We start from the raw sequence: 15,913 nt of genomic DNA on the forward strand, positions 1-15,913 counted from the left end.
GAAAGGGAGGGGCGGGACCAAGCCCGGCCAGCTGCAGCTCCTCCTCCTCCTCTTGACAGAGATGTTGGGGAGGGGGGGAGGCCCAGTCGCCGCCGCTGCTTCCGAACAGACTTCACTTCCGGTCCCAGATTGGACTTCCAGGAATCCTCCATGTGCGGGGCAGGAGTAGTGGGAATTTGGGGGACGGCTTGGTTAAAACAGAGAACGTCGCTCCTTCGCTCTTTTCTACCTCGTAGGAGGTAGAAAAGGAGCCTAGGTTTTAAAAGAAACACGGGTATTGTGCCATAATTCTCCTCAGATTCAAGGCTTTCCTCGCTGGCAAGTCGCCGGCGACTCTTGGAAAAGCCTCGTGTCAGGTAGAGATCCAACAGATAGCGAGGCAGCAAAGGGAAGTGTCGTTCGTCCGTTCCCCCACCCCCGCTTGTCTTTTTAAGAAAACGCTCTTTGCCGCAGCGCTTTGAAACAACGGTTTCCCTCAGAGTAGAAAAGAAGCTTCGTAAAGTTGAAAAGGGGACATGAAGTCTGTACACGCCTAAATCCTCACGACAGACAGAAATTCATCAGGGGTAGCCTTCTCCATCTGTAAAGGTACAGAAGAAACCTTTCCCCTCCAATAATGTGTTAAATCCGGCGGGGGCAACCCGTTTTGTTATGATAGAAGGCATCATTGTTTTAAAGCATATTCACGAAAGCTGTTTTTAAATTTTATTTTGCACTTATCCTACGCCCCACCCTTACCTAGAAGTGAGCCTCACTGAATTCAATAGGACTTAAGAATGGAAACGGCTAAGGTGGCATTGTTGTTTATTTACTTATGGCATTTTAGCATTTTAGCTAAAATGGTTCTCGGAGCAGCTTTCCAAAACCAGCCAGTGTTGATCCCTATGCATTTCCACTACACTTGGCCGGGGAGGGCGGGGAGAGATATGCAGCCAGTAACCGGAAATGCAGATTGAAACCCATCACGACTGGGGCCCTTTTAGCCGCCAGTCTCTTGTACTCTGAACATGAATCGCTGAAAAAGTATCGCGAGAGTATGGCGGAGACACTCGATCAGCTGAGAAACAGTGGACAAGAGGTCGTTTAAAAGACGGGCGATGACCGAGCAACTCAGAGCAGCGTGAGGAGACGGCGTCTGTCCGAATCCCGGGGCTGTAGGGCTGGTTCTGCGAAAGCGGGACTCGATCTGGAAGGGAGCTCGTAGTTTCTAGGAATCTTGGCTTCGGAAGCTTATAGCGGGGTTATGCGGTCCCTCGCTGTCGGGACTACAAATCCCGTCAGGCTTTGCGATAAGCGGGTTGAATATGCGTAGCCTGCTGGGAGGGGGGAGGGGAGAGAGGCTGCGGATTCGGCTGTTGAGAGGGAGGTTTGCTGCGTTTATGCTGAGCAGCAGCAGCAACAACAACAACTCGTTGCCTTAGTATTTCCTGGCGCTCACGTCCGTGGCTTGTATTGTTCATGACGTGTTTCCATTCATTCGTGTGGTTCTGCAGGAAGCAGAGAGCAGATGTGTCTGCGGCTGCTTTTTCCTCTTCAGTGTTCCTGCAGAGCCTCCTCTTTCCTCCCTGCAAAGGCATTTAATATTTTTGCGCTGCAGCTCCCACCATCCTTTGAACACTGGCCTTGCTGGCTGGGGCTGACGGGAGTTGGAGACCAACATCATCTGAGGGCACCAAGTCCCCCAACATTGCCTTTATTGCTCCTGAAAAAAAGGACAGCTCCCCTTGCATAATTTCTATTTTCTCTCCTATCCTAAAGCGATGGGTTGGTGCCCTTATAATATTTTAAGATGAACAGCCTTGCCTAGATAATGGACTAGATGAGAGCTAACAAACTGAAGCTCAATTCAGATAAGAATTAGACACTTTTAGGTGCCAGGCAAAAATGTTCCTTTTTAACCTGACCTTTGGCTGATTGACATCCAATACCCTTTTAAACGTGCTGTGGAAGGGGGATTATTGGGTTGTCTTTGTTCTTATTTTAGTATGCATTTTGTGTGTTTTTTATATTGTAATTTTTTGTTGTGAACCACCCTGAGATCTACCTGTATACAGTAGTCTACAAATTTAATAAATAATAATATTGTGTTTACAATAGATGGCATTGAAGGCAGCCATACCTACATAGAATGTTCTTGTAACCCTTCTCCTCTCGCTGCCCCCAACCTTCTTTCTTAATAATTGCTGCATACAAATGATCACCATTATTGTTCTACCTTCAGTGCAAACATCTAGGAAGCTTATGAAGGAGACGCCAACTAAGGGCCAGCTTACACATGTGGTTCAGGTACCATAATTAAGCTACAGGCTTTCTAGGTAACTGAAAGTAGTTTCTGATGAAATGTGTGTTGCATTATATAACTTTATTCAGTGCTATTATTCTAGGAAAAGAGATGCCGGACTAGCCAGGAATGCCTCCCTTGTTCTCTTATAATGGCAATGGCACCCACCTGAGAGGTGCCGGAACTGGGTTCCAGTGAGTTCCAGCTGGAAAATAAAGCCCTGACTTTATTCAAAACAATCAACCGGCCCTACTGCAAATCCTCTTTTACTATATCTCTTTTCAGATTAACTTTCCTTCCCCTTTTCGTCCTCTCTTCCAACTATCCTTTATCCAAAGATGACATTTCACTGTTCCTTCCTATCTTACATCCTTCATCTCTCGGGGATGTTTCAGAATGAAATAGCACCTCATTGATCATGCAACATTTCAAATGGAAAATTCTACACGAGATCTTCAGAGGCACTGGCTTATGCTTTAGCTCCATCTTTTAAAACTGTGCTGCAGAAGTTTCTGGCATGAAATTAAAAGAGTTTCAGGTGTGAGTTAGGAACTGCAAGATTGGAACAGGAGAAGAACGTTGGTACAAGGAACACCAGGGGGGCAGTGAGGGTGACTACTGAAGTGAGAAACAAATATTTGTAATTAACATGGAGCCCATACCCTGGTATCAGTAATTAGAGCAGGAAGACACTTTGTGGCCATAACAGCTGGGTTTGTGCTATATCAGCCCATTATTTTAATGAAGGCCATTTGAAGAAGTGGCTGGGGCAGGAATGTCTGGTTAGCATCTACTGGGTTTGCTCAGAAAAATGCCTTGTAAATGAATTCTGTAATCCTGTAATCACACTGGCCATATCCTTCAGCACATCCTTAGTTTTTCCATTAAGGGTCATTCAGACCTTGGAATAAGGAATGGACACTAAGGATATCTGCATTAATCCAAAAATCTAATGCAAATTGCAAAGGGAAAAACACTGGGTAGACCATGAGAGAAATAGTTAATTCCTGCCTGTCATGGTCCCAATCTTGCTCCCCTCAATGACAGCTATTTGCATTTTTATAAAATGTACAATTAAATGCAACAATGCATTTAACATCATGTCTAGTTTGGCCCAGTTGGAAGTTCAGCTGGACATAAGCCAAGAGAAGATATATGAGCAAGATTAAAATATTGTCTTGTGTCTGCAGAGTCTGTGAAGAAAAATAGCAGGGAAGCTGCACAGGACATAGACTACTGAGCTTCACTGTCTTGCATTTGCCACATGTTGCTGTCTTCCGTCCACTTCAGGTAACTCGGTGGCAGAAAATTACCTGCCTTGGTAAAAAGGAAGAGATAATAGCTAGTTATCAGTTCTGCTCCAGGCAGTGATTTCAGCTACAGTGGTACCGCGGGTTAAGTACTTAATTCATTCCGGAGGTCCGTTCTTAACCTGAAACTGTTCTTAACCTGAAGCACCACTTTAGCTAATGGGACCTCCTGCTGCTGCCGCGCTGTTGGAGCACGATTTCTGTTCTTATCCTGAAGCAAAGTTGTTAACCTGAAGCACTATTTCTGGGTTAGCGGAGTCTGTAACCTGAAGCATATGTAACCTGAAGCATATGTAACCCAAGGTACCACTGTATATAGATTTCTTGCCCCAAATGGGAGAAAATGTAGGCATGAGTTCAGGTTCCTGCAAGGGAAACAAAATCAAACAAGTCCAGGTAAGGTAACATTGATAAGAGAAAGTCCAAAGCTGTGAAGCTCAGACTGAAGTGTCATACAAGCAAGATCAATTTTTGGTATAGTGGCAAGCTGTAGCTCCGCCTCCAATAAGCAAAGACCCTTCGTGTTAAAGAGGCCTGGCTTGCTTCAGTAGCTCCTGACTTAGAAGTTGCATGGGAGACTATGGTTCAGCTGGGCGTTTCTGGGATCATCTGGAGTGCATGACCACCTTGTGTCAGTAAGGTGCTGCCAGCACTGGTTCCTGTTCTGCTGGATCTTCCTGGGCAGGACAGATGTCAGGAGTCAGTTCTGCTGGCAACTCTCTCTTCCACTCAGATACTATCTTCAAATCCTTGGCCTCATCCGCTGATGATGGAGAGTCAGATTCCAGGGTCACGACATTATCCAACAAGAAGCTTAAAACGATTAATTATGCAAGAGCAAAGTACCACTATCTCCATGTGGAAAGTGAGCTAAACAAATAGCAATAAATATGGTGATAATTGTGCATCCTTCACATTTAAGGATTTAAGCTGTAATGTTTAGTTTGCAGGTGAACATTTTCACATTGTTAATTATTTCACCTGCAGTAATTCAGAGATGGTGGACAGTATAATGATATAGTACTGAAGCATTCTATCAAAGTAAATGAGTCCAAGTAGCTGACACAAGGTGTATTTTGCTCAGCCACAGTGTGATGCTTTGCTAAGTCAGGAAAATCTGGAACTTTATAGCACATATATGAGGACATAAATAAGGTTGGACGTAAGTGTCTTATTCTGAAGTGCTGACAGCACTCCAAGGAGACCACTTTTGTTTTCCATATTCTGAAACAGACTCTAATTACATTCCATAACAAATTAAAGAGAAAAGTAAATTGCCTCCACATAAAACACAGGAAACTGAAAAGTCTGCTCTTGCCCTATCTTCTTACTCATCACACTCTTGGACTGCAAGCGCCAAATGCATTCATGGAGCTAGTAATGAGACATTCCCCATTGTTTCTATTAGATTTTATGAGGTGGAAACCCGGATAGTAGTTACAAAATTGGTTCTATAACCATTAGCCACATCCTCTCCAGTTCCCCATCTTTCCCTCCCCATTTCACACTTCAGCTCATATAATACAATCAGGTAACAGGACTGTGCAACTCAACTTGTTATTCCAGTAATTACTTTCTGTTCATCAAAGAGACACAATTAACAAATGAACTCACACAATATCCTTTACCTAACTAGGTAACATAGACACCTGTATCTCTTTTGCCATTGTTCTTTTATCCATGGCACCAGACAGAGTTACAAGTGCTTGAATCCAGCTTGCTGGCTCCCACAGACATATGGCTGGCCACTCGGAGAACAGGATGCTGGGTTAAATGGGCCATTGGCTTGATCCAGCAGACCCTACTGATGTTCTTGGAGTCTCAGCGGATAATTCCACAGCAGCGAGTCCCCGCTGATCACGAACTGTGCATGTAACATGGGAGTAGGAGAAGAACATTGCATAGCATTAGAGATATCACAGGTACACAGGTGTTGGACATTTGGATACTCCATAGATACCCCTCAGTATCTATGACTTGAATTGCACCCAATGTTATGGGACTGCAAGGATACACACACAAAGGAAGTTTCCCTACTGAAGCCCCTAAAAGGGTTTACGTCTCAATAAAGGCATATGGTGGAGGGCTGTGGTAGGACAGGGAAATCAGGCAGATGCAGACTGCATGAGTGAAGCGCTTACAAAGGCAGATTTAGGGGAGCGCAACCAGTTCGCCTGCAGTGGGTGCCATGCCAGGAGGACACGACAGGGGGCACCACAACAGTGATGAACAACAGAAGGCAAGAGGCGGGGGGGACGACACTAAATTTGGTGTTGCACAGGGTACCACTGAAATTTTAAAGCCCAAAGTCTGCCACTGGCTCCTACTCTTGGAAACTGTTTCCACCTTATTCCCCTCCCTCCCACTGTACCTCCTTGCCCTGCATCTTAGGCCTTTCCTGAAGATTCCCTGACCCTCAGGAGGGGGAGGGGAGGGGGAGGGGGGAAATTCCCCTATGTGGGCAACATTGAACATTACTGGATTTAACTATCATAGGGATATATTCACTGGAGGAGCAATCACCTTTTCCCAGTGACAGATGCCAATGAAAAAATGAAATAAGCTAGGAGAAGAACTGCTTTGAAGGAAGTTACACAAGTTAGTAAATACTACACGCATTGGTTTCCTTTGAATTCCACTTTTAAGAGTCTGTTAAAATGAAGCTCCTGTATATCTTATTTGTGAATGTTATTGATATTGGTCAACTATGTGGTTTATTACAAAACTTCTTTTTTAAAAATGTAAGTAGCCAAGCAGTTATGTGTGTTTTTTGGAAACACCTTATTTGCCTTTCTAGTACCAGCATCTTTTCATATTAAGGTGGTCAGAAAATTCCTGGCTTCCCACTAGATAAATTGCTTGCTTGTTTTGAAGGAGTTGCAGAAGTAAATTATTTGAGTCCTGGAGCCAATTTTGATCACCAGGGGTTCAGATCAGTTAACTATCTTTAAGAGTGCAATTCTATAACCACTTGCTTAGGAGAAAGCTCAGTTGAATTCAGTTAAGCTTAATTCTGGGTACACTTGTAAAGGATTGTGCTGTTGGTGAGTCCAAGCCTTCTGTAGAATGTATTTCTCAAACTACTGAGTAACTACTGCCTTCTGAAATTATGAAGCCAAAAGTGAACCAAAGTTGGAGCTTTGATACTTCCTTTCTACAAAATTATATTACCTTAATTCCAGGGTCTATATTGCACCAGCCTTTAAGATGCAGGGAAACTAAATCAGAAATGTACATTAAAAGCATATTTTTAAAAGGGAAATTTAATTGTGAGTGGCATTCTGCACATAGATTATGGAATTAAAAATCATATACCTGCTCTTTTGACCGTAGTGTACAACCTGTGCTGTGACACGAGTGCCTGAACAGATTTGAAAGCCTTTCAAACCTGACAGCCTGGCCATGATATACTTTTGGCTTTGCTGACACTAATGCGACATGTCATAAAATGTAGGAGCCCTCAGGTGTTTTCTCCTTTTTTTAGAGCCTAATGCCTTTTGCAACAGCGTTTGTGACTCTACATAAATTCTAGTACAGCAGGCACCTACATGGTGACTGCACTGTATTCAGTGATAGACTAATGGCACCTTGGGAACTTAACCACCCTGGTAGTGATCCTGGTAGTGGGTGATCTGGTCATTAGGGACATAAATAGCTAGGTGTGTGACGGGCATTGTTGATGAATTAAAAACTGGTCCTGATAGCATCTGCTTGAGAGTTATTAGAAGAATTCAGATGGGAAATTGCTGATCATCTAACATTATCATTACATGCCACCCCAATCTCTTGAGTGCTGAGAGATTCCAAGGGTTCCAAGCACTGACCCAGGCTCTGGTTTCCTTGGAATGAGGGTCAACAGAGACTGTGGCATACAGGAATGCTGAGATCCATCTGTTTTGGGAGACAATGGAAGAGTTTGTCGTTGGCAGGTTGCAATGCCTTGGTGTGGCTGTAGAGACTGATGCGGGAGAGACGTTTTGCAGCAGCAGGGGCAGATGAAGGCATTCAGTTGTGCTGCTCCAGATGCGCCATGGCGTTTCTTCTCTCTGTGCTCCTCCCAGAGGTTGTTTCTCCTCTGGTCCATAGCAATGTATCCATAGCAGTGACCAGAGGTGTCCAGGATATATGGTTTGTTTACACATATATGCAACCTGAGCATAAGCTGGAGGGGCTCCTAGCATTAACACCCCAAGAGATTTTGCTTCTTTCTTAGTCACAGCACTGGATTCCAGCACAGATCAAACAAGGCTCTGTGCCTCAACTTTCTGCTCAGCTCATGCACAACTGCACTGTTCTTCTGACTACCAGCCAGGTGAGAGGGAAGGCCCACCCATTTGCCCTATGGCACAGAACAACTTCTTTGGTAAGGCTAATCATGGTGCATATATAGTTCAGCAATAGAATCCTGTATTAGATTTTAACACTTGCTGGGTACAGGATCCCGAGAAATGGAAGGAACTCAGGGCATTATGCAGGCTGAATCCCCAAAACCTGCAGTAATATGTAACTTGTTCCTAAGATCAGCTTCTGTACTAGAAGAACTAGAATGTAATGGGTTTAAAAATAAATAAATAATGGAACCCTGGGGAAGGTATTTCACGCTGGAAGTCACAGGCCAGTTAACTTAATATCTGTTCTGGTGAAAGTGGTGGAAATAATGGCTTAAAATTGTATTACCAAGCACATAGAAGAAGAAGTCTTTCTATAGCAGATTTTTGAACAAATGAAAAATAAATAAATGAAGAAAAGTCCATTTTTACTTCAGCATCTTAAACTATACTACATACACCTGATTAAAGGCTCTATTTTGGATAGGTTGATTGGAATTGAAGGTAGAAAAGTGAATGAATGTTACCTACACATCTGAGACCAATACAGTAAAGTGTGGGAAAAGTCAATGAATGCACAGAACCACACTACAGATGAAACAAGTGTCTACTACCTAGATCTATGTCACAGAACAGAGGTTTTATAGGACATGTGAGTATTCTTTCTTTATCCTGTTTCCCTAGCTCAGCATGCAGTAAAGGATTAAGAGCTCAGTGCTGTATGTAATTTGGTAGTTGTTGCAAAGGTGCTTTCAGCCTTCCTCCAGAGAGAAAACTATATATAGGATTTCTATTAAAGGCCAACACTTCTACAGCCTTATTAGAATTAGTGATGTTGGTGAAGTTCCTAGTTTGGCACATGAATCTTATCAACTTCTAATGCTCAGCTCTGACTTAAGGCAAGCACTGAGGGATACTAAGGTTCATATTCTGGTCATAGAACAGACTAGGAGAGACACAAAGAGGGCTGAGCTCAGTTTTTGAGCTCTGTACATCTACAGAATTTAGGGAGGTTGGTTGCTTCTCTCTGGGGTGAGGTAGTGGAATTTGCTGATTGAATGTTTAAGCCAAGGATCGCTAACCTTTTTGGGGTCCTGGGCACATCTGCAGTTTGGAAGGAGCGCCCAGGGTACCACCATCACTTCTTTCTCCCCAGGTCATTTCTCCTCTCTTTCAGGCAAACAGAAGGAGAGAAAGAACACAAAACACATTATTACTTTTCCAAGGGGTCTGGACAAAAATCAAATTCAGCAGAATTAAAATGGATCATCTTCAGATTCCAACATGGAATCCCTCAAATATCACCATCATATTAAATTTGACATTGATAGACTGCCCACACATTTGCTGCTTGACAACTCCAAAATCACTGTTGCAAAGCACAGATCCTCATGGATCTTCATGATTTTTACATTGAATAACAACAAGTAAGGTAACACAACTGTCAACACAGATCTACCCTATGATTTGATGGTGGCTTTGAATCAATCTCTTGTAAAAATGAAGCTCCATGTTTTCATGCCATGGCAGTGCTGTAAAGACCAGATCTGTGATCAGGGGGAGTCCTCAAAGGCGCCATTGTGCTCCTTGGCACCATTTTGATGACCCAACTTTAAGCTGTGTAGCTCTACTTATGCTCAGCCTATGCCTTTGTAAATAAACTCAAATAGCACAAAATGCTATAAACCTCTACTGACCTCCTTCTAAAGGAAATCTTATTTGATTGATGGTCAACCAAAAGATGGCAAGATCCTAGTTTGAGGCAGATAAGTCCTAGCACAAAGATCCTTATAATTTTAAAGAAATATATAAACCTTAATATGATGCAATTACTATCCATCTAGAATAAGTAAAGTAGTGAAAAAACTGACACATGAAAATAATGAGGAGAATTCAAGGATGCTATACAATGTCTGGAGTAAGAAGAAAATAACTTCCAGGCAGCATGCACTCATGATACCACAGGGCTGATGGGAGATGGAAAGAAGTCCATGAGCTATAATCTTATGGTGTAGTTGTAGCTTCTTTGTTGATTTTTGCAAGCAGAATGACAGGTTTTAAAGAAAAGCACATTGCTATTTTGTCCCTACTTGTGGTGAAAGAGCTTGTGCATTCCATTATCTATGCCACCAAGTTCATAAAATGTAACTTATCAGCTACAAATAGCAGAATACACCATATCCTCCACTATTCCCCATTTCTACCAGATAAGCAATCTACAGAGCAAGACAGAGAAGCAAATGTAGGCTCATTATTCTTCAGGAGAGTAGTTCTCAATTTTGTACTGTATGTGTTGAGGATCTTCGTACTCTTGTGCTTATCACACAGTTGCTAGCACTGATTAAATTACGCAGTTTACAGAAGGGTGCATGCAACATTACAAAAAGATGGTAATAACATTTTTAATTTATCTGTAAGGACAACTTTAACGCAATAATAATTCTGTAGTTCATTTATCTAAATGGGGACCTTATCACATGAGTGATGAGAAGTCAAAATACTGAGAGTGGATAGATCTTAACTCACATGATGGATGGGCAATTCCACACAGTATGACAGCCCCTTGTCTCAGGTCTCTGCTCAGTAACAGAGAAAAATGTTTCTGGAGTGAACGTTGATCACAGTAGAAAGAGAGAATTTCTTCTAGCTTATTATGCTCTCTTCTCTCTGGCAAAAGCCATTTATAACACCAGAGACACACAAGACCTCCTGGAGATATAAAACATGTTATTTAAGGGGTTACACTAAAATATTACACAATTAATCAATCTCTATTTAAAGATGAGAAGCATAACACCTAAAAAGTCCACCACATATTGAGTGGAAACTTATATAAGGCTTCCAAGATGCAAAACCTTTCAGTTTTAAATTTTATAGCCCTCATATTTGTAGAAAGAAATACTGAAAATATCATTGTGCTATATTAGTTCAAAAAATTAGGAAACCATTTTTTAAAATCTGAAAAATGGAGTGATTTCAAAGCAGCCACCAAAATTACAGAGGCACGACATACTCTTGGTTAACCAAATTGTCTGATATGTTACAGTCAGGTTCTACCCATATAGAGTCAATGAAAAAACAATAATTTTTAGTAATATTTTTATTATTTACCGTATTTTTCGCCCTATAGGACGCACCGGCCCATAGGATGCACCTAGATTTTGGAGGGGGGGGAATAAAGGGGAAAAAAATTATTCCCCCCCAGGTGTGGGGCTGGGGCGAGGGAAGCTCAGGCTTCCCCCTCCCCCAGCCCCCAGAACGGGACCCAGAGCGATGCTGAAGCTGCGTGCAGCTTTGGCATCGCTCTGGGAGCTTGCGGGGCTGGAGGAGTGCTGCGCCTCCTGTTGTCCCCCGAGTTTGCGGGGCTGGCGACGGGGAGGAGCAGGCTTCTCCCCCCCACCAACCTTCTAACCAAGTCGGGGGACAGCGGGAAAGGCGCACTGCGCCTCCCCGCTGTCCCCCGAGCTTGTGGGGCTGGCGGTGGGGCTCTCCTGAAGCCTGGAGAGCGAGAGGGGTTGGTGCGCACCGACCCCTCTCATTCTCCAGGCTTCAGCGAAAGCCTGCATTTGCCCCATAGGACGCACACACATTTCCCCTTCATTTTTGGAGGGGAAAAAGTGCGTCCTATAGGGCGAAAAATACGGTATACTGCACCCATCTGGTTGGGAATCCATGGCATCTATGTTTCAGGAATGGCCAGTGTCTACTAATTCAAACCTCCTGCCAACCTAGCAGTTCGAAAGCACATCAAAGTGCAAGTAAATAAATAGGTACCACTCTGGTGGGAAGGTAAACAGTGTTTCTGTGCTCTGCTCTGGTTCGCCAGATCCGGAATGACCGGGAAGCTGTATGCCGGCTCCCTCGGCCAATAAAGCAAGACGAGCGCCGCAACCCCAGAGTCAGTCACGACTGGACCTAATGGTCAGGGGTCCCTTTACCTTTACTAATTCAAACAGCTAGAGAAAAATATTGCAGGGGGAAATGGTCCCACTGGAACTAGTCAAGAATAGATTCTGCATATGAATATGTATGAACAAGTGCTTGAGGATTTATCTGGAATCAGCTAAAATGCTTGAGAGAATCAGCTTACAGTTTCTCCTCTTACCTTGGGGCAAGAATTGCAAGCCCATGTGAAACAGAAAAAAAGTATTCAAGTGGTTTATAGCACAGCTGTAATTTCCCTTTTTTGGTTTACCTGAGTAGGAGTCTAAAGGCATTTGGAAGCCACGGCATTTGGAATTCACATTGAATTCCTCAACAAGGTTTGGACTTTATGAATACAGCAGAGGCACCTTATTTCTAAAGTCACATTTCAGGTAAAATGGGGACAGCGCTGTTAGGAACAAGGAAATGAAAACATAGTTGAAAATAGTGAGATAATAATAATAATAATAATAATAATAATAATAATAATAATAATATCTTTATTGTCATTGCCCCCTTCGGGGACAACGGAATTACTTGACTGCTCCATAAAAACACTAATTAAACAATACAGTATAATACAGCAAGGGAGATTAGATGACTTTCAAAGTCCGGGCTTCCCATTCAGGGCCGAGATCGCTCTGGAGAAGAAGCTGTTCTTAAGACGGTTCATTCTTGTCTTCATTGTCCTGTATCTCCGTCCCGACGGCAAGAGCTCGAAGAGACAGTGACCAGGATGCGATGGATCTTTTACTATGTCCAGTGCCTTCCTATGGCACCTTGTGGCATAAATCTGCTCTAAGGTGGAGAGTGGGCAGCCAACAATGCTCTCTGCTGCCTTAACAACCCTGTACAACCCCATCCTGTCCTGGGTAGTACAGTTTCTGTACCACACACATAAGCCATAAGTGAGCACGCTCTCAATGGCACAGTGATAGAAGGCAAGCAGCAGCAATCTTCTGTTCAAGGGGTGTGGGGGACAGAGGAAACTTTGTTTTGTTCATACCTTATTAAAAATTAAAAAAATTCTTTATATATATAAAAAGAAAATAGTGAGCTAATACCTAGCCTAGCCTTTGCCAAGCTGGTGCTGTTCAGAGGCTTTGGTCTACAACTCAATTGTACAAAATGGCCGACATCACAACACAAAATCAAATTGAAAACCCCAGCAGCCTTCAACTCTCCAGCACCATCTCTTCATTAGGAATCAGGCACTGTGAAGTTACTCTGGAATTTTTCTACTTCTTGAAAAGTGGGGGAATTGAAATTAAATTTAACCATCAGTGTTAAATGCTTTTGTTTATTTAATCAATATGTGTGCTGCCTTTCAGTTGAGACAATGTAAAAATAAAACAGCAGGTTGAAAATTAGCAGCAACAAAACCTCTCAAATTAAAAGGCTAGGAAAATAAAGCTATGCTCCTAACCATTACTGCCTTCAATAAATCCTGCTGATTCCAAATTATTTATTTGTTGTACATTTCCACTTGTTTGATGTTCTCTTCTGCCTTAGTCAAACTCCATCTGAGGAACCACACCCCATTCTGGGCACCAACAATTTAAGAAGGGTATTGATAAGCTGGAATGTGTGCAGAGGGCAGCAACAAAGATGATAAAGGGTGTGGAAACCAAGCCTTATGAAGGATGGTTGAGGGAATTGGGTATGTTTAGCCAACAGAGGTGACAGAGTTGAGAGGAGATGATAGCCATCTTCAAATATCTGAAAGGCTTTAATATGGGAGATAAAGCATGCTTGTTTTCTCCTGCTCCAGAGGGTAGTACCTGAACCAGTGAGCTCAATTTACAAGGAAGGAGATTCCAACTAAGTATTAGGAAGAACTTTCTGCCAGTAAGAGCTGTTCAATAGTGGAACAGATTCCCTCAGAAGATGGTGGACTCTACTTCATTGGAGGTTTTAAAGCAGAGGTTGGATGGCCATTTGTCATGGATGCTTTGTGATTCCTGCATTGCAGGGGGTTGGAGTAGTCGACGCTTGGGCTCCCTTCCATCTTTACAATTCTTTGATTTTGTGTGGTACAATGAGAATCTTAGGTAACTAAGAAATTTAAGCTGTATATAGAAATGCAGGCTAAGTGTTTTTAACAGGGCTTCTCTTGAAAGGAACTCTGAATTGTAGCTCAGCATGAGCTTTCACTTATTTCTAAATGCAGTGATCTTAAGTGGTACTAATGATGTCCAAACTTTTTTCAAAGAGGGCTAGATTTGATGAAGTGAAGGGCTGTAAGGACCAAAGTTGATCTTTTATAAGGATTGAAGTTGTTGAGGTTTTTTGGGATTTTACCCCAGGAAATAAACTGCCACAGGGGCCGGATTAAACGGACTGGCAGGCCAGATTAGGCCCCCGAAACGGATTTTGGACATGCCTGCCCTATACTAAAGCCTCTCAATCCTCGGTAAGTGATGCCTGCTCCTTAAGAGAAAGTCCAGTTGAGTTGAATGGGACTCACTTCCAAGTAAGCTAGGTTAGTCTATATGGCCATTTACTCCTGGTTTGTGGTTTCACGGTGAAATAATGCTACAATAAACACATCAACCATACAGTACTTACACATTTAGAAGTGCATCCATATGACAATACTGATTTTTGTCTCGCCTAGTAAATGAATACCCTTAGCAAAATTGACACAGTGTTCCGTAAGTGCCAGAAGAAGCAACAGTACTAACCTGCTTTCCAAACCTGTACGAAGCTTTTTCGCGTTAGGATTTGTAGTCATTCCCCACCCCCGGAAAATAATCGTTTATTTCTGTGGCCACCAGGAGGCGCAGCCCAGCCTCCTAATCGCGTCTCAACTTCGTATCTGTTATCAAAGCGGTGGCGGGAGGAGGAGGAGGATTGCTTCTAGTTTACACCACCTATTTGCTTGACTCGTGCTTGGCTGCTGCTTTTGTAGTATGAAGTTAAGCACTTCCATATTGATTGAAATTAATAATATTTTTAAAACAGCAACAGCACTAAGGCAATTTGTTTCCTGATCGCATAAAATTGGGGGTGGGTTAAACAAACGGCAAAACTAAATCTGCTAATAATAATTCTTCTGTTTTGATCGGTTATTTACATTGTTTTTACCCTTCCTTGGGAGCAAGCCCCATTGAACATGAAGGGATTTACATGTGCGTAATCACTGCACTGCAATGCAGAAGACAGACTGAAGTCAACAGGAGACAAGCCCCATCCTTGCAAGGCAGGATTGGCCACTGAACTGGAATTAAAACTTTTTGCCGCCATGTTGACCACTCAAGTGTGGGGCATTCCAGGGGGAATGCTTGAAAGAACTCTATGGCCAGTGGGACACTCTGGGAATCCCACTCAGTGGTTCTTGAGGGCTCTGCTTCCTCTTCCGTTTCTAGAGCGGGCCTACTAATCCAGCTGAAGCAGATGAAAGTTAATAGTGTTGTCAGGTGAGGCAAAGTGTATTATTAAGCAGGGCGCTTAGGTCTGCAAAGGAAGAAAGTTTGTGGTGAGCACCCTGTATGTGTTCTACATTTCAGCCTGCAAATAAGGAATATAAACAGCGGGAGGTAAGTTAAAAATGAATTTCTAAAATGTTCCAAACTAAATGTTAACAGGAGTTCTTAATTCTGGGCTATTTAGAGCTAAAAGTTGCGGAGCCTGTGCTTGCTGGTATTAATGGTTTTTATTCAGCCACATGTAATGGAAGATGCCTTTCCCTTCTATAGTGCCTGTATGTCTGACCGAATTAGCTGATAGTCAAAATAAAAAATTCCTTCCAGTAGCACCTTAAAGAGTACTGGAAGGAATTTTTTATTTTGACTATGGCAGACCAACACGGCTACCTATCTACTACTCGAATTAGCTGATGTCTAGTTTCCATTCAAGGCTATTTCTTCTGTTAGGCTTCTTCTCTTGTTTTGTTCATGAGGGAGGACCAGACTTGGTTTTTGGAAGGAACGAGTGAGGTCTGCAACAGAATGTTGCTGCATGAAGTTGCCTCTTCAGTGTTCCTGCCCACGGCCTTTTCCAGGGCATCCAACACGCCACCTTCCACTCTGGTTTTTCCTGCTCTCCATGACGGTGGTCGCTGAGCATGT

The 15,913-nt window shown here is 42.9% G+C and overlaps 1 long non-coding RNA gene across 1 annotated transcript; it reads right to left on the bottom strand.

Moving 5' to 3' along the window:
• Positions 1 to 3,832: 3,832 nt before the first annotated feature.
• On the bottom strand, positions 3,833 to 14,596 carry LOC310704637. Its single transcript, XR_014524937.1, has 4 exons — positions 14,528 to 14,596; positions 10,446 to 10,628; positions 9,002 to 9,089; positions 3,833 to 5,455 (listed from the first exon to the last, which is right to left on the bottom strand). It is a non-coding gene; the product is annotated as an uncharacterized lncRNA (long non-coding RNA).
• Positions 14,597 to 15,913: the final 1,317 nt, after the last annotated feature.

Source organism: Podarcis liolepis, assembly GCF_965112155.1.
Source record: "Podarcis liolepis genome assembly, chromosome: 4".
NCBI lineage: Eukaryota > Metazoa > Chordata > Lepidosauria > Squamata > Lacertidae > Podarcis > Podarcis liolepis.